This window comes from Triturus cristatus, chromosome 8 (assembly GCF_964204655.1).
Source record: "Triturus cristatus chromosome 8, aTriCri1.1, whole genome shotgun sequence".
Taxonomy (NCBI): domain Eukaryota; kingdom Metazoa; phylum Chordata; class Amphibia; order Caudata; family Salamandridae; genus Triturus; species Triturus cristatus.
The window spans coordinates 458,404,481-458,429,962 of NC_140591.1; the positions used below are offsets into that span (position 1 = coordinate 458,404,481).

At 41.2% G+C, this 25,482-nt stretch overlaps 1 protein-coding gene and 1 long non-coding RNA gene across 5 annotated transcripts in view; one reads left to right on the plus strand and one right to left on the minus strand.

Moving 5' to 3' along the window:
• Nucleotides 1–6,807, minus strand: part of LOC146802321 (uncharacterized) — a 33,616-nt gene extending 26,809 nt beyond the window's left edge. Inside the window, exon 1 of the long non-coding RNA XR_014967377.1 lies at nucleotides 6,713–6,807. This is a non-coding gene — a long non-coding RNA (uncharacterized LOC146802321). The remainder of the gene's footprint in view (nucleotides 1–6,712) is intronic.
• Nucleotides 6,808–6,881: 74 nt separating this feature from the next.
• FNDC3A (fibronectin type III domain containing 3A) overlaps nucleotides 6,882–25,482 on the plus strand; it is a 1,314,248-nt gene continuing 1,295,647 nt past the window's right edge. For 3 of the 4 annotated variants that reach the window (XM_085621888.1, XM_085621893.1, XM_085621890.1), the window contains exon 1: nucleotides 6,882–6,983. The gene's annotated coding sequence lies outside the window, so the exon portion shown is untranslated. Of the gene's footprint in view, nucleotides 7,054–25,482 lie in introns of all 4 variants that reach the window. The other variant, XM_085621889.1, reaches the window with a different exon arrangement.

Below are 25,482 nucleotides of genomic sequence, written 5' to 3' on the forward strand. Positions count from 1 at the left end.
AAACATCACCACAAATGTAGCAGTGATCAGAGTATGTTTGTATATATTTAGTAAAAAGTCATCAATATAGTTTACCAAAAGTAGGTGCTCCAAGCGACGGCGCAGTGTGAGTGACAAACGTAAGCCAAAGAAACATTTATCACGTAAAGAGTCTAGTTATGTACAAACACAGGTAACACCCAAATTGGATAAGAAATTATTTGCAAAGTCCAACAAAATGGAAGTTCAGATTGGGATAGTCCACAATGACTGATGTGGGTGAAACCCAACCAAGTTGACATTTTGACCATATATATTGAATCAAACCGGGTCTTCATCAAGACCCTTAGTAGCAACCTACAAAAGACAACACAAATATTGTCAAACCTCAAATTTCTGAGCAGATTTAAAGTTCTAGTCACCATAAAACACGAAACAATATCACCTGACCAAATAAAATCTGGTCTGTATATAGTCACATCCATCAATCCTATTAAGCATAAACTAAAGAAGAATAAAACAGGCCAATCAGTAAAATATCTCATGATGGGAAAGGGAGGAAAAAAGAAACTCCTGACTGACAAATTGGGCATCCAACCTGTGTAATGGGATAAACACCTATAGGTCGTGAAATGGTGTCCCACCATCACTGTATGCAATAAATGGTCTAGCAATGGTCTATCCCTGCTTAGTGACAGCAATTCCCAACATGCACAATCTGAATCAACACAGTAGTGTTAACCAATCACTTGTGTTGCAAGGAAATGCGAATCAAAAGGATTAACCATGTGGCCTTTGATGTGCATCGAGACCTCCGCTGCCATGCATTGTGACTCATGAAGGAAGCTTGTGTGTCCCATTCCATCATATAAATTAAAACAAATCGAGGTCTTACTCCAATCCTGTAAGTGCATGGCTAACTGTTAAGAGATTAAGGGATTGAAATATTGATATAGCACCTTAAACAATAGAAAACCACAGAGCCTCGATAATTAAATCACAAGTGTCAAACCTCATAACAGCCTTTACTTCGGAGTGTCGGAAAATCTCTTACACACCACTCGGCCCAGATACGCCATTGCGGCATTCAAGGATAAAAACAGAAGAGGGACCACATGAAAGATGTGTCCGTGATGAAGCGTAACACAACTAGACCATCAGGTTAAATTCAGGGTAAGGAAACCACTTGTGATAATTGGGTGATAATCCCCTTGACCCAAAATAGAGAATGTTCACATGTTAATCAAGTGTGAGCAGTTAAAACAACTCAAAAAACGTCCCATTTTATATGCAGAAAGAACAAGGCTGTGATAGATGTGCATGCTTCAAAGTTTCTATCACATTGATATGGCAAGTACAGCCAAGAAGTTGCAAATCAAGTCCTACATAAATCAATAAATCAGATGCCCAACAGAAACATGGAGAATACTTGCAAGTACAATAAGGAGCTAGAGCAAGGTAATCAGAGCAATCCTAATACAAATGGAAAGGGAAAAGAACACAAATATTTTTCCAGTTCAAAAACTCACTTTCAACATAATTAACTCCATAGATGTTAGGAAATTTATAATTATTTCTAGAACTAACCATTCAATCTGCCATCAAACTGGCTCCATTCATCTGAAGTATTCAGTCTATCACGTATGGATTTGACTCGTTCAACCCAGCTACATTTGAGTGCCAAAAGTCTATTTCTTAGGTTTTCACCTCGTGGGTCACATTTAGGAATGTCTACTACCTGCCACTTAATATCCTCCATAGTATGGCTTTGTTCTGCGAAATTTTCTACCAATGGAACTCCAGGTGTTAAGTTGATTCTCTTTTGATGTTGCAGTATTCATATCTTGACTTTCTGGATTGTTTGCCCAATATAATTTTTTGAGCAGGGACACCATACTGCATATATAATATTAATTTAGTTACAGTTTGTGATAGAGATTAGTTTGGATCTGACACCCTTATGTTCAAAGAATCTGGTTTCAAGACAGTATTTACATGCCAAACATTTTCCACATTTAAAATGTCCTCTGACCGGTGTCAATCCCCACTATGATTGTTAAGTGGGAGCAACCAGGGAAGGGAGAGCAGCCCTCACTACCTTCTTCCTAATATTGGGTCCTCTTTTGAAGGAACACATGGGTGAATCGTTGTGTTCAAGAATGTCTTTGACAAGGTGCCAAACATTATGGACAATATTCCTGTTGGTAATACTATCAGTGTGGAATGTGCTAACCAAAATCATGTGTTGTTCAGATCTCACGTGAGCTTTAGGTGTCAGTAGCTGGTCTCTTTAATGTGTGTGCCATGCCCTTTTTCTTGCTTGTTTAAAAGGTTTCTGGGGGTAACTCGTCATGGTTAGTCATGTGATTAATGTATATGACTCCACAAAGTAATCTTTTTTTTAAATAATTCCTGCTTACCCTTAATAACTGGCCATAAGAGAGATTGTCTCCAAAACCCCTTGGATGGTGACTAGTGTACATGAGTAAGGAGTTCTTTTCTGCAAATTTTCTAAATAATGTAGTGTATAATCTCCCCTCATCCACCTTGATAATGAGGTCAAAAAACATACACCATGGAAAACTGGATATGAGGGGAGCTGGAATTTATCGAGTCATGAGCTTGTTTAAGTAATGTATAATGTCCATTCCAAATGAAGAAGACATCGTCTATAATCGGCACAAAAGGGTAATATTTTTTTCTGAAAGGGGTTTTTCATGGCTATTCAAACCCTATACACTAATATTTCCCAGAGTGAGATACTTAATATCATTACTAAGGTCCTGAACTCCAGGGAAAATGCTTCTTGGGTCTCTACAACATTTGTTGTAGGACTGACAGCGATTGATTTGACAAAAACGTTTTAAAGTTTATGAACGCATACTATTATCAAAGTAAGGGTGCAGCGATGGGAGCTGAGTTTTACCCAGATCTAGATAATCTCTACATGAATCACTTTGAACAAACATTCCTATTTGACAATTGGAACCCTTGTAGACATTCTCAAACTTGATTTACCCATGTGTTCCTTCAATAGAGAACACAATATTAGAGATAAGATGGCGAGGGCTGATCTTCCATCCCTGGTTGCTCCTACTTTACAACCACAGTGGGGCTTGATAACGATCAGAGGCCATTTTAAATGTGGGAAATGTTTGTCATGTAAATACTTTCTTGTAACCAAATTCTTTGAACATAATGATTTCAGATCTGAACTAAATTCTTTCACAAACTTTAACTCAAAAATGTTATATATGAAATATGGTGCCCTGCTCGAAAATCTATATTGGACAAACAACGCAAAAAGTCAACGCATGAATGCTGCAGCATCGGAGCAGAATCAACTGTTGAAAACCTGGAGCCCCACTGATAGAACATTTCACAGAACATGGCCACACTATAGAGGACATTAAGTGGAAGGTAGTAGAAATGCCTCAAAGTGGCCAATGAGGTGGAAACCTAAGCAATAGACTTTTGGAACTCAAATTTAGATGGATTGAATGAGTCAAATCCATATGTGATGGGCTGAATACTTCAGTGGAATGGGGCCTGTTTATCGCACAGATGCCAGGTTGAATGGTTATTTCTACAAACAATTGCTCATTTCCAAACATCTATTTTTTTAAATTTAAAATTCTTTATTTGCTTTTTCGGTATAAACTAATTCGGTATACACAATATACATTTTACAGCATGTATGCCATTGTTTGACCTGCGTTTTCCATTGTACATTGTCTGAGCTTATCAATCTCGATAGGTTTGCAAGTGAAAGTTTACATTGAATGTACATTGCACTGGTTTCAACGATTATTGTATAGTAGCATTTCGCTCTATCTCCAGGGCCCCTGCAGCTTTTCTGATCTACTTGACAACCAAAGTCGATATTTTACACTTAGTCTGTTCAGCTCAAGAATTAAGGTTGGAACAATGCATTGCTAACGTCTATATACATATAAGTCAATAACCTAATTCCTAACATCTATGGAGTTAATTACGTTGAGTGAGTTATTGAAATAGAAAAACGTTTGTGATTCTTTCGCCTTCCCATTTGTATTCGGATTGCACTGATTACCTTGTTCTAGCTTCTTACTGTACTTGCAAGTATTCTTCATGTTTCTATTGGCCATCTGATACTTGTTGATTCATGTAGGACTTGGTTCACGCCTTTTCAAGTGTACTAGCCATATCAATGTTATGGATACTTTGAAGCATGCGCATCTATTAACAGCCTTGCTCTTTCTACTTATAGAATGGGCCGGTTTTCGAGTTCTTTTAAACTACGCACACTCGATAAACATGTAGTTTCTCTATTTTGGGTCAAGTGTCCAGTCTAGTTGCTTCATGGGTTGAAGCATGTGCACCTGATTATCACAAGGGTTTTCCCACCGTGAATTTAACCTGAAGATCTACTCATTTTATGCTTCCTCACACACACGTTTTTCGCACGGTCCCTCTTCTGTCTTTATTTTTGAATGCCGCAATGGCGTATATGAGCCACATGGTATGTGAGAGATTTTCCGACACTCAAGGTAAAAGCCATTATGAGTTTTTGACACCTGTGATTTAGATTATTAAGGCTCTGTGATTTTCTATGGTTAAAGGCATCTCTCCTGATATTTCATTATTTCGATCCATTAACAGGGGGCCTCGTACATACAGGATTGGAGTAAGACCTCAATTTGTTTTAAATTAAATGATGAAACAGGAAACACATGGTTCCTTCACGAGCCATTATGCATGGCAGAGGTGGTCTTGATGCATGTTCAAGGTCACATTATTGATATCATTGTATTCACATTTTCTTGCAGCACAAAGTTATTGTTTATTACTATTGTGTTGATTCAGATTGTGCATATTGGGTACATGTTCTCCCTAAGCAGACACAGAACGCTGGTTAGAATTATTTTGCTAGAGGATTTATTGCATGCAGTGACCGCCGTGGGACACAATTTCACCACCTATAGGTGTTTATCACATTACACAGGTTGGATGCCAATTTGTCACTCTGGAGTTTCTTTTCTCCTCACTTTCCCATTATGAGATATTTTGCGGATTGGCTGTTGATTCATTCTTCTTTAGTTTATGCCTCCTAGGATTGATGAATGTGACTAGATACAGACCATATGTTATTTGGTCAGGTTAGATTTTTTTCATGTTTTAAGGTGACTAGCACGTTTTTTAAATCCTCAGAAGTTTGAGGTTTGACAATATATATGTTGTTTGTAGGGTGTCACCAAGGTTCTTTTATCCTTATGAAGCCCCGTTTGATTCAATATAAGGGGTCCACTTGGGTGGGTTTCACCCACACCGTTCATTGTTGACTATCCAAATTTGAACTTTCATATTGTCGGATTTTGCAAATAATTTCTTATCCTATTTGGGTGTTACCTGTGTTTGCATATATTGTAAATACTGCCTACACTCTTTATTTGTTTTATGTTTCTTAGGCTGACTTTTGTCACTCCCAGTGCACCGTCACTTGGAGCGTCTACTTTTTGTAAACTAATGTTATGACTCACTACTAAATGTATACAAAAAGACTTGGATCACATTACCTTGTGGTGATGTTTTTATTGCATATTCTCATTAGCTGAATTATTGAGACATTATTTACTGAACAGATAAATAACCCCTGGGAAAACATTATTTTTTGATGCTATTACCCGAGTTCTTTGGAATACTGGCTGCCCCATATAGCAGATGAATTGCCAATTTCTTCGCAGCAGACTTTAAAAAAAATAAATTATGAGTTGACTTTCAGACTCTGCTTTTTATGGTCCGCCCCTCATGACTCCACCCCATTTTTTCTCCCACATCTTGACGCCTAATTTATGGGTTACGGTAGTACATCTTTTTTGCTACTCTAGCACTAGTTTTAGTCAAATAACTCAGATTTGGTCAAATAAATATATGCCCGGAGGACGTACGTTTCTCATTGTTATTTAACCGTAATTGAAAAATTCACTCTTTGCTCCTGCTTTTTAGATTGAGCCTGGGCAGCGCATGTGCTGCTCTGCAAGGCATGCTGTATTGAGGTAGGGCCTTGAAGCTCTGGCCCCTCTCCACCACATTTTTTATTGGCTTGTGTCATTGTCCACTGTAAACTGTGGCTGTTCTTGGTCAAAAGGCTTAATAGTCCCACCTTAGTACCGCTTTGTCTCATTTTGTAACTTCCCATGGCTTTAATTACAGCTTCTGAGCACTATTGCTGCCTGCTATTGCAGGCAGGACACGCTCTCTCATAACGCTTTTATTTTTTGTAGCACGCATTTGTAATGCAACAGGTCTCGCATTTACGAGAGTTTAAGCTCTTGGTATTATAAATGACAATGGCTTTTATTTATCTTTTAAAAGCAACACATAAATAAAAAGCATTGTCATTTACAATGCCAATAGCTCAAACTCTCATAAATGCGAAACCTATTGCATTGCAAATGCTTGTTTGAAAAAAAGGGTGCTTGAAGGCCGGGTGGAAGAAACAACCGCCAGCCCTCTCCAAAACATTCCTTTGCAAAGGGATGCACTTTCACTCCAAGTACACTGTGGCACGGACTCTAGGATGACAAGGATTTTACTCATGTAAAAATTAAACTGAGGAACCTGTATAAATCTCCCCTTACACCACACACTATAACATCCTAAACTCATTTCAGGAATGCCACATCTCACGTGATACCCTGAAAGCTTTACCTAACCAGCGCAGCAGATTAAGCTCCCAAGCGCCTGCACTCACGTTTCAAACAGAGGGTACTCTAAACCGTTTTTGTCTTATGGACAGCATAGCTTTCCTGGATGTCCGTACAACGTACTTGTTCTCAGGTGCCGTTACCACCACCAATATGCTATCGATGTATTTCCATGCAATGACATATAACTAGGACGTGACGCGCGTGTCACGTGATGTTTATGTCGTTGCTGAGGGTCATTCATCTAATGGGAACTAGTATCTACCTTCTTGGGGTTTCTGTTGTGTTGGGTCGGGTGCAGTGACTACTCCTACGTTGGTGAGTACTGCGGAGATCATTACACTTAGGAGAAGTGGGGGGCGCTAGGAGATTGGGGCCATTTTGCCAGGTAATTGCGGCAGCCGCGTGAGGTGTTCAATGTATCTTTGCACGTACTCTCTACACCTTGCCAATGCTGACGGGACATTGTGTACGTTCATTCGCAGCGCGGCGTATATTTTACCTCAGTAATCAGCGTACAAACAGCCGTTGCGCAGCGTGAAGTGCACCGATTACCTTGCTTTGTGTACACCAGACCACAGAATATAATTAGCAGCTACATCCTTAGGTGCCAAATGTCCTCTATGTTATATGTGACACCTTTAACTGGGTTTGATTTTAAGGCAACGACCACTTGGATATCGCGTCATTTAAGACACTATAATGGTGAAAACGAAACTAAAGTCCTACAACAAAAAGGGTTAGCTGTGAAAGCCAGGATGTAGTAAATATTTAATATTTGCATAGCACAATTTTACATTTGTGGAGCCATATCACGGAGTGTGTGCACCTAGACCATGCAGACCCACCACTCCGCACTGCGTGACCATTGCCCCGTGCAGGGCTGTAGGTGGGATGAAAAAAAGTGAGGGGGTTGTCTCTAAAAGGGTCGTGGCCTATGTAGTTAAGGGCGTGGCATAAACGCATGATTTACATTTTTGCGCTTTCCATATGTGCCACACAACGGGAATTTTGATGCCTCGCTGACCTTTTTGTGATTGCATCCAGATACATAACACAACATCTAATACCAGCCAGGACCATGGGCTTTGTCAGAGGTTGTTAGCTGTTTAAGATAAACGAGTAACAACAATTATGGAATATTTGGAAATAATTTGTTTTCAATCCGAAATTAAGAGCCTGTGACTTAAACATTACTGAGGCCTGTGGAAGAGGTACTGGTCTTCAGATCGTCTCGATCACTCTTGGCATATTTACTCTTGGACATTATTGCATTTTCCTCCACATATCCCCCATCTGCATATTTCATACATCCTCTCTTTCCTCTTCTGCACCCACTTTTCACTCTCTCTTCACTGCACTTCCTCGTATTGCTTTCACTTCAGTACCCCAAAACATATAACGTAGCTACTCACCTGTAAGCACTGCATTTTTTATTTTCGCCAAGTCACTATATTGACAACTGTGTACCTCCTTCACACCCATTTACACAGAATCACAATCGTACATTCTGTACAGAGGCCAAGGGTTGAATGACAATGTATTCTGAACACCTTTCACACTGACTGACAGGCACTTTTGAGAAACATGCCTTCAACTTTACCTCCAGAGCTCTCAGTTGTGTCCCGTTTTATAACACCTGGAGGGACACAGTTCAAAGTATGCAGTATACAAGAAAAATATGCTACACAAAAAATACAGAAACACAACATCCTGGAATTAGTATACACTCAAGGAATGTAAAATTAAGTAAAACATTAAATAAGACAGGTATTAAATCACTGACATGGATACCTTAATATTTTTTTACATTAATTTCTCAGAAATCCATCAATTTATGTCTGTAAAGTTCAGGCCATGAATCATATGCCCAACCGGTTTCAATGCCTATTTTGCATTCCTACCAGGTCTTAGACCCATAGAGACCGAGCCTACTTAAAATGTCCAAGTACCCCTTCAGCACTAGACTCTCTGTGGTAGCACAAGTCGAGTAATCCAAGTCTTCTTGGGGGCTGGGAGGGTGACTAAACAGAAAGGAAGGGTGAACATGGGTTCACAACTCGAAATACGTACAGCAGCACCAGCAATAAATGATTGTTCAGTCAAATACTTACTCTTGTGATAAAGGAAGTTTTTATCTATGACTACAAAGTAAAATATGACATTCATAAAGAATACACACAGTCTCCTGAGGTCAGGTCTCTAGTGTTTCATAGGTGGATCCCTGAGTCCCACTCCCCTCAAGCTAGCGGTGGTGGTTATTCCCTATACTCTTTAGGCGACATTCAGGTTAAACTCCTCTAGTAGTCAAGTTTCAGGAGTCCAACTCTGACTCTGTATTAGTGAAGTGTTCCAGCGCCCAAGCGCTATCTGGCAATTATGTTCCCCCTGGTCAGACTGGCTTGAAAGAAGCCTTACCTGCACCAGCAGGATCGAAACAACCGGGATCTCTGAGCGTGCCTCCTCCGTGGATGCTGAAGCTACAGAGATTGTCTCCGGTAAGTCTTTCACTTGCAACCCAGGTGGGCTGCGATCGTCTGTCCTCGAGGAGGTCCTCAAATGCAGCGGCCGAGGGGGTGGGGTTCCCGGTGTTCCTCCAAGCTGGGTAAGACTTTTGGCTCTTCCCATGGGTAGTAGGGAGTGCAAAGATCTTGGCGATGGTCCTACGTCACGGCTCAAGCCCTCTAGGGTCCCCAAGGTAGCCTCTATCTGATGACGATTTAAACTAGGCCACACTTCTTGCTTAGTCTGGGAGTCACCATAGCTCCACAGAATAAAGGCTACGGCCTGCTCTGCATGGCAGTACTCTTCATGGCGGGCCCACTTGGCATACAAGATCGCCACCTTTCCCTGCACATGGGCGATAAACCATTCTACACAGCAACAAACACAGCTCACTTCACAGCGGCCCTCCTCTGTCATATGAGGGTTTGTGACTTTCCTTGCATAAGGCCAACAACTCTATTGGTGTAGAAGCTGTCTCATCACACCTTGCTACGGGGATCCACTCGCCAGGATTCCCCACTGGACCTAGCTCTTTCAAACGCTTGCCTCTTCCTTACCGGGTGTACAGGACTTGGCAGGTGCTGGTGCTCCATGGCAGGTTATCTTGGATTCCCTGCGCGATGTTCCCTCATCTAGCTGGGAGATCAGCAGACCATGGCCCAGTCCTGGTCACAGGCAAAAATCTTGCAGAGCTTCTCCTCCTTACACAGCCTGACTGGCTGCTTGACAGCTGACAATTTTTGGGGTCTGAACCTCCCCTTCTTATTGTCCATTTCCAGACACCAAATGTGATTTAGATTCAGAGTCTCTGAAGTTTATGTTGGGGGTCTGCTTTCTTTTGAAGTGCCCACTTCTCTCCTCTGTTCTCTCTTCCTCCTGAAAGCAGTCCATCAAAGCAAGAGTGATTTCAAATCTGATAGCCCGACAGCACAGGCCATGGGAGTGACTAGAGTTTAATCAAACCTGGATGTTAGCCACAGTGATATGTGTATCAAAAGGTTCCCTCAGGGACTTAGCCCTACTCTTTATGATTCTCTTATCAGCCCCATCTCCTTCCTGAGATGCACCCAGGCCCTTTCCTTGTTACCTCTCTGAATCAAAGAGCACGCTTTGAAGTGTACCAGAAAGCCTGGCTCTCCCCTCCTCCTGTGTGTCCCATCGAGCTTACAGAAATGCAACAAACTCAAATCTGTCTGGGGTAGTTCTGTACCTTCTCTCATCATGTTTCGCCATGCAGCCCTTTGTCTCCCAAAATTGAACCCAGAGTTTTCCATGATTGCACAATTCACAGGCACACATATACCCAGCATGTGCCTACATGCACTTCACAGCACTACATTCTTCATGTATCGTACCATTAGCAGGCACATGCATACAACTTACATTAACTGCACATCACTACATCTTTTAAGCATTGTACCACTCCATACACCCATCACATGCGTATAACACACATGCACTACATAGTACTGCATCCACCCTGTATTGTACCATTCATAGGCACACATACAACCCTCACATGTAGAATACCCATGCACAATGCATCACTACACATCAAACCAATATACACCAAGGGCAAGTTAAGCACATCGCAGCAGAACTTTAAATGAGTGATCCTATAGGCCTGACTTCAGTGACACAGGCAAAAAGGAGCTGATCATTTCTACTGATCACTACATGGTTTGCTGCTACCACAGCATTTGTGCTGCTTAGCTTTGGGTGCCAAAATCACATACCTTTCACCTAAGAAAAGGTACATTTCTGATACAGTTGTCTGATGCCTTCAAAGGAAAAATGTCAACTCTTTTATTGGTTCATGTAAAAACCCTTGTAACTCAAGATCTGTACTTCTACCTTGTTCAACCAATGTAAGCTTGTTAATCTATACTGTATCTTTTTGCCTTAGAATTTCAACTCTTTTGCCACCTTTTCAGGGTTGTTTCACACAAGTGATTCCTAAAAATATCTGCCAATTTCCTTTATTTTGTGTGTGTTTCGTGTTAAAGCCTATCATCACTAGGTATTTTGTGTCCTTATTTTTAAAAGCTCTTTCATTTTTTCAATGTTTTTTTGTTTGTCATTATTTCAGTCATTGTTATTAGCAAAACCTAAATTTTCTGCTGACCAAAAGTACATACTCATTCCCTTGTTATTAAATACACATGAAATTGACAGACTTAAAGAAAACAGCACTTGGCTGTTAAAATGTTAAACTATTAGGTATTGCTGAGAGGTATTTCCCTCTGTATAAAACTCCACGAAAAAGGAACATCAGTATGCAGAACTGAATGGAGGGACATGGCACAGTGAAACACTTGACACACAAAAATAAATTATAAAAGGAGCAATGGGGATTACTTATTAAATCAGAATAACAGCAAAACATTCTTGTACCAGGTTTGCTATACGATTGCGACAATACAGGGTAATGCCTTGGTAATAATAAAAGACATTCACCTTATTGTCATGCCATATTTGGAGTTTGGCAGAGCTTCACACCACCACCACGGTAATAACCAACAGTTCCTTATAGAAAACCTGAAAATCCTCCCATCTGTGATCTCTATTGTATCAGCTCATTGTAATCAAACAGTTGTATATTCCAACCTTCTACCTGAAAAGATAGTTTCATATATTATACTTTTGTGAAATAGGTTGTAAGAAATCCACATTATTCAGCACAATCAAGATAGTAGTACCATTGTCTGAATCTGCCCCAGAGTACCAGCTTGAAAGCATTATTTAAAGCCTCCATGTTATTGTTCAAAAGGACAATTGCTCTGATGACAGTCATGACACTCTATGTTCCTTTACCTGCTTCTCCACTCTCCATGCCGTGCTCTCCAGACCATGCAGCTCAATATTCACCTTAGGCTCAACCATTCAAGCTCTTGGAAACCATTTTGTTTAACCTCACCTCCTTTGTACTGGTGGATTTACCCACTTTATCCAGTATCTTCAAAGTGGAGTCCAAGACTTCAATTGTTTTCGTCTGGCCACTAGCTAGATTATCCATGGTGGGTTAATTCTCATTGGCCCGAGTGCCGTCCCTCTTACAAGGTTAAAAATATTCCTATTTGAGTTTCCCCTGTACTTTGTTTGCCTTATTCTCAATAGTTATGATTAGCCATATTCATTCCAATACTCATCCCATCTAGAGGCCAGCTGATTTGTGCTGCTTCCTTGCAGGTCTGTCCCCTACCAGGCCAAGTACCCAGATACAAGGTAGCCCAGGCCATCACGATTCCCGCTGGCTCACTTGGTCTGTCTGGAGTCTTAGTCACCCTGCTGCATCTGCGCCAAAGGGAAATGACACCCCGCTATAGAATCTGAAGGCAGCCCCGAATGCTATCTTCAGCACTGCTGTGAACCTTCTGAGCTTTCGAACTGAATCACTTGGAAACATTGTGTTGGAGGCTTCTTGGGAAAACTATGCTTTTTAGGTCGAGCGTAGCGCAGAGCCCATGCGCTGCTCTAGGAAATCGGCCTCTAGGAATCACTTCAGCTTTTCTCCAAGCGCGTGCATGTAGTGCTCACACGCTATTGGCCTTTGCGTCTGGCTTTAACACGCAATTGGCCAAAGGCATGTGGATGTCCCAGCTTTTCGGGAAATGTTTACTCCCAGAGCGTTTTGCTCTCGGGAGCCAGCAGGGGCCATCTTTTTTGGGTCAAGTTTCCTTGCCGCTTTCATTAGAAAACAATCTAGGGTTTTGGCTTAAAGGCAGCAAGGCCAAGCCTAACAACACCAATAAACAAAAGAAGCGCCAATGCTGCCCTTTTTTTCAAGCTTAATCACAGTGCATTGAATAAAACAATGACAAAGCCAACCACTTTTTCAGTTGGATTTAATCCAAAAAGCTTTTCACAAACTACATTAATTCTCTATCAAAAATTCTTTATCCAAAAATACAAAACGACATCTTCAAACCAAAATGAGCCACCTTTTATTTCTTCTCACACACATCACACCAAATATTACTTAGAATCTCTATACATTCTTCATACCCCAATCATTCTGGTAATGCCCCCATTTACATCTTTCAATCATCCCACATTTTCTCACTACACACTCCACTCACTAACCAAGCACACTATATACACAGCATTTATATCATATTAACATATCAAATGTTGAATTCAAAGACTGAACAAAAAGGCCATCAAAAACATCAATTTACCCCAAATGAGAAAAATACACCATTTGTTTTTTGTTTTTTCTATATAGATTGGCCTAAGATAACAAGGTCTACGCGTTTCGAATCCCTCCTCTTGCGGGGATTCTCATCAGGACCAGAGTAGCTGAAAAGACATAAACATAACTTTGTCTTACTAAGTGACCGCAAAACACCTTAGCTACAGCTGCAGCTCATGCGCTTAAATCCTTACCTGCATCAAAATGCTTGCAAAGGCACTACTGGTGATTCACAAGAACACTTGACCTAAAAACATAATTATAATAACGTCAACCAAGCCTCTCTCACAGGAATTAACTATGTCATAGTCATGTGAGATGGAATTTTAAGATTCTTACTTGGGTGGTGAGGAACCGATTTTTTGTATTAAGTGATTGTATCTGCAACGATATAGAGGCTTGTTTTAGCATAAGCTCAATAAAACTTTCATTAGAAGGCGTGTCCCCTCCACCCCGGGCAAGGGACACACGCCAACCTCCACAAGAGTGCACTTTCACGGACGTGCTTGTTTTTCAGCCTTGTCAAATTAGCTTTAACTTTCATGCTTGTGCTTTTTCGAGCAGTGGCCCGCGCAGGGGCCATCTGTTTTTCGAATTAGCTTTAGCTTTCACTTTCGTGCTTTCTTGTTTTCGTTTCGCCTGTGTTTAATTACAGTCCACAGCCAAGCGGCTGTGCAGTTCTAATTGTTCTGGAATGTGTGTCGCTCTCAGTTAAAGATGTCTTTCGTGGTCAGTAATCAACTATCCGTATTTAGGAAGGTGAAACGTTTTTTGAGCTACCGAAATGTAACATATCTCCCAGGATGCATTAGAATAATTTAAGAACAAGAACATAATGCCGCCCATTGAGGACAAACGCATGTCTGCAGCGAAGCAAACAGCTTGGCATCTCCTGACGTAGCAAGCGTTGCTTCCAGAGCTGCGGTTACTCCTTGCATTATTGTTGGTTCTTTCACGCCGTTTGCTACGCCACCAGCCTACGCTACTTGCCTTTACCCTATGAAAGGAACACTGCTGGCACTGCTGACGAAAATAGTGTTTAATATTTCCGCCATTTCGAGGCCCGATAGCCCAGCAGACTTCCGAACGGTAGCAGACACGTAAAATGTTGGTCCGTGGAGCTTCTTGGAGGTGGTGGGCGTTTTACTGGAATACAGCTGTATTGCCTATTGAAAACGCGCCACAGAAGTAAGTCTTCAGTCGTCGAAATGTTTGCAGTAACGTGGACTACTAAAATGTAATTTCCCTTTTAATCCAAACAGCCGGTCAGCGGATCATATGGGTTTCCGCTCTACAGCAGGTCAGTTTCAACTTTGTATAGCGCTTCATACCTCGCTGCGGGGCTTCGAAGCGCATTGTCGTGCGAGCCTAAATAGATACTGGGAGTGGATCGTCATGGGCACGGGGCACCAACCCGTTCCCCGCATGTAAAGAACCTCCATAGCCAAGAACCCTTATGTCAAATATGATAACCTGTCCATAGGATCCGCTTCTGATAACCTGTCCATTCAGGGCCCGTCTTATTTACATGATGGCCTTAGGTTTGTGTGTCTTCAGCCGATACAGGTATAACATGACTAACACTACTAAAATTCAGGCTCTCTAGGGACCTCTAGTAACAACGTGTGGTAGTGCAACATAGTGCACCTAGCGCTGTATATTCCTATCCAGGAACCTCTAGTAACTACCTGTGGTAGTGCACCATAGCTCTCCCTGGGCTGACACTGGCTGATAATGTGTTGCATGGCTATACACTTATAAGGTCCGAAAGGCGGGACCTATTGGCTATGCCAATGCTTGTTTAAGATAGTCAGTGGGAAACAATTCATGGTACTAACTCATTTGTGATGCATTAAAAGAGGAACCTTTCTTGTTCACTTATTGTCGACATTTCAACATATACATTTGTGTGTTTAAATATTTTCTTGTTATGGTCATCATTATTTTCATTTTTATTGCATTGTTCACATTGTAAGTTCTTGATTGCATATCTGTGGGGTCATTTATTAATTTATTTTTAGGGGGGTTTTATATAGCACAAACTCGGCACAAAGGTATCAGAGCGCCTTACATGAGCACCAGTTGCGTTACAGAGAGACATATTCATTTTTGTTAGGCACGGGGAGATTACCTGATTTGCCCAAAATCGCAGGATGTTGAGCGTCTCTGCCTAAACTCGAATCCGGTTCCCCAGCTTTGAGGTCGACCACCCTAGCCGTTAGGCCAAATCCTCTCCCCTGTTGATAGCATAATATCTAACAATTGAGGTTATTCACATGCTTGGTTTAGAACACAGGAGCATGGCGTGCACGTATTTCACTTATGTTTAATTCACAGCATTTTCAAATGGATGGGTTTCACCTGCGGAGTTACCAAGGGTTTAATTAGGATGAGCTGGGTTCATGGCAAAAGTTTGTTGGTTTCACGATCGTTTAACTGAATGGTCATACTGGCAGAAGTAACGCTGAAAATATTGGAGACTTATTGTAAGTTGATGTTGGGATTTTGCACAATTGTTTTGGTACATGGGGTCATGTAGCACGGCATTTGTATTCACGGTGTTATAACATACACAGTGAGCACTCTTCTGTTTATTTTCATAAATTAATTTTTATTTAATATGATGCGTGGATTTGGGGGCACAAATGGTTGCAGCATTTCATGGTGGTGGTTTCAGCACATTCACTTTAAAGGGTGTTTGTTTCCCATGGTTTAATGGCTGATTTATTTTTAAGTTTCATGCGTAGATTCATTGTCACTGTTCTGTTTCCTTATACTATAGTTACTCCTGGCGAAGGGTGTCAAGCCTGAGATGCATTGGATGTACAGTTGCTCGGTTACATGATGTTGTACGCGCTGTAGAAAAAAGACTGAATGGGCATTTCTTAAGCATTCAAAGTCTGGAATTGCGTCACTTCTATAATGGATTGAAACATCACATAAGAATTTTGGATAAATATGGTTTAAAAAAGGAATGCTATGTTGACAATTATACTCTTGTTTCCTAATTGCTATGACTTATGGGCTGTGTGGATTGAGTCTGGTACATGCCGGCGCACCAATTCCTTTCGCAAGTTCACCCTCTAGCCAGGCCGAATCCTTCCCTTTTATTACATGTAAGGCACCCCTAATGTAGGCTCATGGCAGCCCCATGGGCAGGGTGCAGTGTATTTAAAAGATAGGACATGTATTGTTGTATTTTACATGTCCTAATAGTGAAATTCTGCAAATTTCGTTTTACACTATTGCAAGGACCACCAGGATACGTTAAATCGAGGTAACATTCTAAGACTATTGAAGGCAATTTCAATTCTTGCCGGCATAAGGTCAAATTATCTACTTTCCGTAGAGTTCATATACACCGCCAACCCTCAAAGTCCGGAGGCAACAAAGACAACTTGGACCACAAGCAAAATTGGAGAGATAATTCTAGCGGAACTGGGCATATTCCAAAACTGGGACAGTGACATTGCCCCTTTCAGAAACCAACCTACCGATTTCCACTGTTAAGTAACGCAAGCCCTGGACCAAAAACACATCAAGCACACTTAAATTGTGTTTTTAGAGTCGCTCGGGGGAGATCATGACAACGGAGTGTCAGCAACCAGTGGGGCCCATCAGAAATACCATGGAGGGCAGTCGCCTCCACAAGCCAAAGTTACAATAGGGAAACATTATCCCGTACCATAATTACACGCACAGAGAAAGAATGACACAAGATAGTCTACAGCAGGGTAAAGGAGTCTCCTCTCAGACTATGCTCGTGGAACATCAATGGCTTAGCAACAAAAATAGAGGACCCAGATTTCTTGAGCTATGTTACAACCTTCAATATAATCTTGCTGCAAGGAACTTGGCTCACGGACCCTCAGCACATTGAGGGTTATACATGGTTTGCCATATCAGCAACAAGGACCGGCAGATTTGGCTACTGCTCTGGTGGGCTGTCCACGTACGTCTCTACAACGAGCATACCTTCAGCAACTCTCATGGATTCAACATCAAATGTAACAATAACAGTTACAATTATTATCTCCCTTGAGGAAGAAGAAAAAGAGGTGTGCCTAATCAACTCGTATGTCCATCCCAAACGCAAAGCGAAAGGTTAAAAAAAACGTACTAACCAAGTGGCAAAGTATGCCACAGAGATGGAAAATTCGACGTTTATCTTGACAGGGGACCTAAACCATTATCTCATTGGCTTGGCAGAAGGGGAGGAAGTATCTGCTCAAACTGGAATCCACAACATCCCCATACAATGTGTTTCACTGCATGGAAGGAAGAAATGCTGCAACAGCCGTCTCCTTGATGACTTAGAACATCTAAACCTTCGAGCACTAAACAGAATATTTCCGGATGACTCTCCTCCAGTCGATTAATTTTACTCCGCAACAACAACCTCCATATTGGATTACACCTTTGCAAGCCTCGCTCTGTTCCCATACATTCTGGGGTTCAAAATAGGGGATAAGGGCGATAGTGACCATCGCCCCCAGGAATTTCAATTAACAGCCACAGTACCTAGATCAATTAGGGCAGATGTAGTCTTGGGGCCAATTTTCACCTCCAACTTAAGAAGGGTCAAATGTACAATAACCAGCACAAATGTTCAGGCCGAAGCTGCGATTCAACTGTTCAACCCGCAAGCATCCAGCATAGAAGACCAAATTGCCTACTGGGGACAGTTTACCGCTATACTGCTAGAACAACTTGCAGATACTTTCCCTATAAAAAACAACGCTCGGAAAACAAGTGGAAAAAACAAAATTTTGAAAACCCAAAGAGTACAGCCCAAGTTTCTAAAACAATCAACAAATTCAACTCTGCGTAGGCTTGAAAGATTCCCAGGGAAGCCCAGTGCACATTTAGCCCTGAAGGACCAAAAAGCAACACTAAAAAGGTTGAAATGGAACATCAATAGAGATCATGAGAATGAAATATGGGCAAAACTCCTATATGACACATATTCTAACAGTGCCTGCTTTTGGAAAACTGTGAATGGAATCATGTGCCCACAACATAAGGGCATTGGGTCATGCATCTCGGAAGCAAATTGGGTAACATTTCTTACTACTCACTTTAACTACCAAACAGAAAACGCCGGAGTACAAATGGTCAATAGTTGGACTCCAGAGGGCCAAGCCGGAGCAAGTAAAATTGAGATAAGGGAGCAGGAGCCTTCAGCCACAGAAAGCATATCATCAGGTGCAGCTAGCAGCCCTCTGTCACTCTTAATTAAAAAGCAGATTACCAAAGGGAGAAAGGAAGGAGCTATAGGACCGAACGACATTCCACCTGCTTTGTTCAAACAAAGAGTAAAGACTGGGCAGACGTCCTGCAACCTCTCTTTCTGGAAGTCAGGCTGCTGTACAGAATACCGGAATCTTGTAAGGGCTCGACAATAGTGCCAATTTATAAGAAAGGAGATAAGGCTGAGCCCAGCAACTATCGCCTAGTAGCTTTGATAGATAATGAAGCGAAATACTTTGCGGGCATCATCTTAGAGGAGCTCACATCCTAGCCTGCGGTGAATCAGATAATACCGCTGAACCAGACCGGTTTTCGCAAAATGGCCAGCACATCAACAAACATCCTTACAATCTCTCTAATAATCGACGCAGCAAAAGCCTCTAAATTACCATTACACCCATGCTATATTGACTTTAGTGCTGACTTTGATAATGTAGAGAGAGACAGACTGTGGGGGAAACTGGCTCGCTAGGGCATACCTCAGCCTATTTTAAACATGCTGTCGCTTCTACACACAGATACCTGGGTGCAGGTGAAATTAGGCGGCGGCACCCACCTCTCCTCGAAAGTTCCCACAACAAAAGGACTGAAACAGGGTTGTGTGGTTGCACCAACCCTGTTTAATCTATTCACGGCCGACCTTCCAAAGGTGCTTGATTCCTGCAATTCCCATTCACCAAGGATAGGAGGAAAAACACTGATGTATGCAGACGACGTAGTTCTGCTTAGTCATACTCGCATCAGTCTCCAACATCTACTGATGGAAATGCAGAACTACGCAACAGAAAATAATAAAAAAACTCAGACAATGTCAATAAACAATAAAAAAAACCTACAGAGGAATTGGTTCCTGGGCGGCACCAAACTTGATCCAGCTCACGAGTACAAGTACCTAGGAGTCACGTTAGACAAGAAAGGGTCGTTTTAGGTACCAGAAAGAGGAAATTAGAAGGAAAGGTCTGTTGATCACTATAACGATGAAAAATCTTGCAAATAAATTGATGGGGCTGACTTTGACCGCGTTCCTGAAGGTAGTCCAGGCTAAACTTCTCCCCTCGATTTGCTTATGGCAGTGAGGCAATGCGGGGAAGAAACGCTAAGGACCTGGACAACACGCAGGTCAAATTTTATAGAACTATGTTCTGTCTTCCGCCCTACACATCACCTGCTCAAATAAGGTTGGAGTTTGGCCTTCAACAACAAGTCTTAGCCAGGTATGGCGCTTACACCACCTGCTGGCATAAGATTAGAAGTGCCACTACAAATACGCTAAACTACTTGCTGTGGCATGACATACGGCATAGCGAGTCCTCTCAAGCCAGAAGCTAACTTCAGTCAGCCCTGGAATCTACCAAACTCACGGGTCTTTGGGATGCGCAACTTGGCTATTTGAACTTTAAAAAACGAGTCTGGAAAACCATAAAACAAATTTCCTTGGTGGAGGACAAGGAAAGCTTTTCAAATAGATCTCACGCCTGGATGACCCGTAACTCTTATAAATCACTTGCCCACAGCAAGTTTTTAATCAGGGTTATCCCAAGGCCATAAAAATGAACTTTTTAAAGTACAGTTTGGAGATTTTTCCATGTGCTCAGTATCTCCCACCATGACTGAGGACAGCAGCACAAGACATGTGCAGGCTGTGTAACATCAAGAATGGCGTCATTCTACACCTAATTTGCTCATGCAAGGAACTGCACAAAGCATGCCAACAGCTTCTAAAAGAACCTCTTAAACAGAAAGGCATCTGCACCAGGAGGCAAGCAGTGCTGGCCTGCTTAAACCCTGAAAATATCCAATTGAACTGTAGATTGGTAAAATTCCTTATGTTGGCAGAACAAAAAATACCCAAAATACCAAAAAATGCTCCAAAAAGCTCTGTCGCCGCAGGCTGTCCAGAAGACGGGAAGAGGCCTTAGTCGGACCATACCAAGGTTATACTACCAGTAGCATAGGGACAATCCTTGTAACCAGTCGGGACAATTTGAATAATATAGTTAATACTATTTGATATATGGGCAAGCATGGCAGGAGCAAAAAATTAGAGACTGCACCTTACAGCATCCAGCTAGCTAATGACATTCATTATTAACTACAATTGATTCTGATCTTAAACTGTAAAGAATTGTTTACCTTGGGATTTAACAGCTTTTATTTGAAGATTTTTTTCTTTACAAAAAACAAAAAAATGGGGCAGCTAAGGTGTATGAAATCATATTGAATGTCTGTTTCAAATTTTTATTCTTTTAAGTGTTAATATTGCAATGGTTTTAGTTAACTATGCAAAAAAAAGAAACTGGAAACTATTGCAAGGACTATCTCTCCCTTAGGATAACATGGGAATTGCCTTGTAATATATTTTAAGTGTAATTTCCCACTGGGAGCAGATGGAGATTAGGAGTTAAGGGTCTCTGAACTCACAATTTAATAATACATCTTTTGGTGAAGTTCGTTTATAATTTGTGTGTTTGAAAATGCCACTTTTAGAAACGTATCAATTATTTAAGATTTTGAACCTTTAACGAAGTTAAACAATCCGTGTATGAGGAGCAGTCTCCCTCAGCTTTCTTTGAGAGAGCACTGGAAAGTAAGTCATTTAATACTCCCCTCTTGCGAGCATACTCCCCTCTCTTTAGAACAAATTCTGATTTCAATTTAAAAATGGCGAACATTAGCTTTATAAACGGTATACGTTTGAGCCTGCCGACCTACAACCTATGTTGATATTGTAGTGAGTCCGGGGTAGGGAGTGGGGTGGGACACTGTGGTTATTAGTTAAAGGGTGGTGGGTAGGTTATCATACTTTCTTTGTTGGTATTGGATCATTATGAAAATGGAGATATGCTTATTGTAGTGCCCAGAGGACCTTTGAGACACGCTGATCTGAATGTTAATGTATCTATTCCGAAAAACTCATACCAAAATATGCATGCTGTAACAACATTAGCCACCTATAAGTAATTCTGGCACTGTCATATTGTATGCCTTTTCCTTAGGATGTTTTGTTTTTGAAAACTAATAAAATATGTTTACAAAAATAAAATAAAAATAAATGGTATACGTTTCTGTTACAGACCGGATGGTCGGCAGCATGAGCGCTGTTATTTCTATCAATTATAAGGAAGATGTTCGCTTGACACATTAAGCAGATACCATACACAATCAAAAAAAGATATACTATTCACAGAAATGCAGAAATCGATAAAGGGACGTCATTGAGTTCAAATCTCATGTTGTTTTATTTATTCTCTTTGATTTGTAGAACACATCCAGTCTTAGCCCTGAGGAAAATCCCAAGAATCAAGTTGGGATTCGAAACGCGTCGGCATGCTTTACTATTGAGGAAAGAATAGCATGTTATTAGGAAGTCCTCTAAGGGGAGTTTTTTTTAAAGTTTGCATACCCGATGAGGTTGAACTCCCGTTCCCTCTGGTCAGCAACCCATAGATGAATTGTTAATCTAATTACAAATCGAGATCAATATTGCTGAGAAAATCTTGACTGGTTGAATAATTTAATTGATTCTTCATTTAATATTGTTTGTTACATTTGTAATGTCTTTTGAGACTTTTTTGTTAGTTTGTTTATATGTTCAATGTCAAAGAAAATAGTATGGTTTCTAACTCTTTTTTTTATAAAAAGCTAAATGTAATGTTTTCTCTAAAAACAGTACAAATTAAATATAATTTAATAAATTATGGAGACCAATGCAATCAAGAGTTTGGTCTTAGTCTGTTGTAGTAAAAAACAGCATTGTTATTCGTCAGCTAGATACTTTTCTCTTGTATACTTTTAGGAAGGGGGCATTTTCTTGCTTATCCAGTCTGTGCCTTTGCCTGTCTGTAGAATCCACGTCTGGGTTGGCTGACAGTTGGCTCTTGTGCATTTACGCTAGACTGTCACACAAAGGGTGCTGAGGTGTGCCTTGCATATCCTGATGGTCAATCACCAGACTGATGGGCCTTCCTAAACTAGAGTGGTGGGAGGAGTTGTCACTGACGCCTGAATAGGGCTGTGCCTGTCCTCACACAAAGCTGTCTCCACCCCTCTGTAATGTGTCTGGAGCCAGTTCAGAGAAAGGAAGGGTATTGTGCACTACTAAGACTTTCCTTTGAAGTTTACCTACTCCAGAGGCAGAATGGGGTAGAAGTATTGGACCTCTGACACGGTCAAATCAGATCACTTCTGGACTGAGGACATTCTGCCAGGAAGAAGAGCTGGATGCTGTAGCAGGGACTGCCACTCTGCCTGTTGCTTTGTTGTGCTGGCCTGCTGCTTGCTGCTTCTGTCCTGGAAGTAAAAGGACTGGACTTTGCTTTCTGTAACTTGCTTCCAAGGTTCTCCAAGGACTTTATGTGTGCTTGCCTCCTGTTAAGAAGTCACAGGGCCATCATCGACTTCACCTACCAGTGTCTGGGATCTTCTGCTGAGAGTCCTGACTTGTTAAGTGGTGCCAAATCCAGTCCCTGGGCCCTTGGAAGTGGAATCTGGTGAATTGTAGGAAAAAATTCACGCTTCGACTCTCGGCGTCTGTTTTATCGACGCATCTCTACAAACTTTGACGCATTACTGCTGCCAACATCAGAACGTGGTTCCAGCTCGGCGCATCGACCCCAGCTTTCATTGCAGGCCCCAGCTTTCGTGTTGCAGCATGTCAGAAAAACCTCTGCAGCGTGAGTTTCGAGCACCGCATCACTAAAGCCTGTGACGCACCTCTCCATCTCCAAAGCAGCGCCTGCTTCCTTGCTATGGAATCGACATAGTGCATCTGGATTTTTGACGTATCATCCCTTGGTGCCGATTTCTTCATGGACGTTGCCCAGCAGTAAGTAACCGAGTCCGCGTGTCCGAGATCGGCGCATCACCTCCCTTTCAGTAAGGAACCGATGCATCACCTCGCCTGGGAGTACGGAACAGATGCATCGCTTTGTTTTTTTGGTGCCTCAGCTCCCCTGCGCCTCGCACCATCTTTTGATTCTGACGACTCCAAGGTATTTTGTGTTAAAAGTGATCCATCCATAAATTTCTATGGACTGAACTGATTTAACCTTTGAAAAGTGATATCTTTACTTGTGTATGTTGGATTTTTGTCATTTTGGTGTAGTTTTATTCAGATGAATATCGGTAACTTTCTAAACTGGTATGGACTCCTTTTGTAGTGTTACTGTGTGTGTGTGTGTGTGTGTGTACAAATGCTTTACTTATTGCAGCTGAGATAAGCCTGACTGCTCGTGCCTAGTTACCAAGGGGGTGTGCTGGGGTTATCTTAGCTGTGAGACTCCCTTACCCTGACTAGAGTGAGGTTCCCTACTTGGATAGGGTGCAAACCACTGCCAAATAGAGACCCCATTTCTAACATTTAAGGGCAGAAACTGATACTATGCCTGATTGCTATTGCTGGATGGAAATTTACATGAACCAACCTGGAAACAAGAAAGGCTGTAGGCTCACTTTTGCCGAACTGAAAGCCATAAGCTGAATCAAACAAGAGCAGAAATACAAGGCCCAGCTACGGGATGTTCCTAAAAGTTAAGTGATGGTTGCTTGTGTAAACGTGTGGAATAATAGAGTTGCTGCACATTCCTTTCTTGTTATTCAACATCTCACTCCCTAGTTATATGCGATGCCTCATGCCAGGATGTCCATATCAGAGTGATTGAATAGTAAGTTTATAAAAGCTGCCAGATAATCGACTTTTGTCACAAATTCACACTGTTTGGTGAGTTTTTGTATTTTAATACAGTTCTAAAACATACATATTCACAATAATCTCCTCTACTTTATGATCCAATATGCATCTTAAATATATACACTAATAAAAACCAAAAACATTATTTTATGAATATACACCTAAACAAATACATATGTATGGGAAAAGATATCTCTCGAAAACAAGAAGCTTTGAGTGAGCCATGAAACTTTAATTACTGAAGGGAAATGGCTCACAGTTAGGATAGAATTATTCTGTTCAATTGATTAGTTCCCCAAAGTTTAAACTAATATTAATCGTTCTGCTCCTAAATCGATCACCTGTGCAATTTCCGTAATATTACAAATACATGTGATCATAAGTATCACCTTTATGTGTGATGCCATAGTAATTTCCAAAAGTGTGGGTACAAAACAACACAGATTGTCATTGTTCTTAGTTCATTTAAGACCTCGCATTGGAATTTACTATAAATGATATGCAACCGACTATTGGTTATCATGATTTTGCTGCTTGTCACTGAAACAGTGCAATGAGAAAGAACTTAATGGAGTTCTGATGCCATTCATTTAGGAGTGATGAAATGAGAACATATGTTGTCCTCTACTGAAAAGATTCACATTATTCTGATGTAATTTACCAATAGCAAAGCTACGTAGAGCATCGCTTCTCAATGTAATAATAGTTTTGGACTCCAGTCTCAGCAAGCACCTTTCTCTATTGCCCTGTTTCACTTGTGTTCATATTTGTGCCTTGATCACATATCTCAAAATCGCAGCATCACTCTTGTGCTACAGGACCTAAAAAAGACACACAGCTATTTGAGCAAGTAGGTCCTCTTTTAAAGTGAATGTAAATTAGTTTTATCCAACAGATTCTAGTCCTACAGTTGTGGCTGTTGAAAAGAGAACTGTTATGTATAGTTTCCATAAGAAGCTCTTAGTACAAACACAGTTTAGAACCCAGTTATTGTTATTCACTATTCTGACATCAGACCCAAGAGAGGCAGTGATCACCAGATATTTCTTGGACTTTGAGAGGAAAAGGGAATGTTAGTGTTGAGAGTGTGGAGGAGTGTGGAAGGACACCAGGTTTTTAAATATCCTGTCCGGGCGGGAAGGTTACTTCATGTAGTGGTACTGGAGGGTGGCAGGACGCCA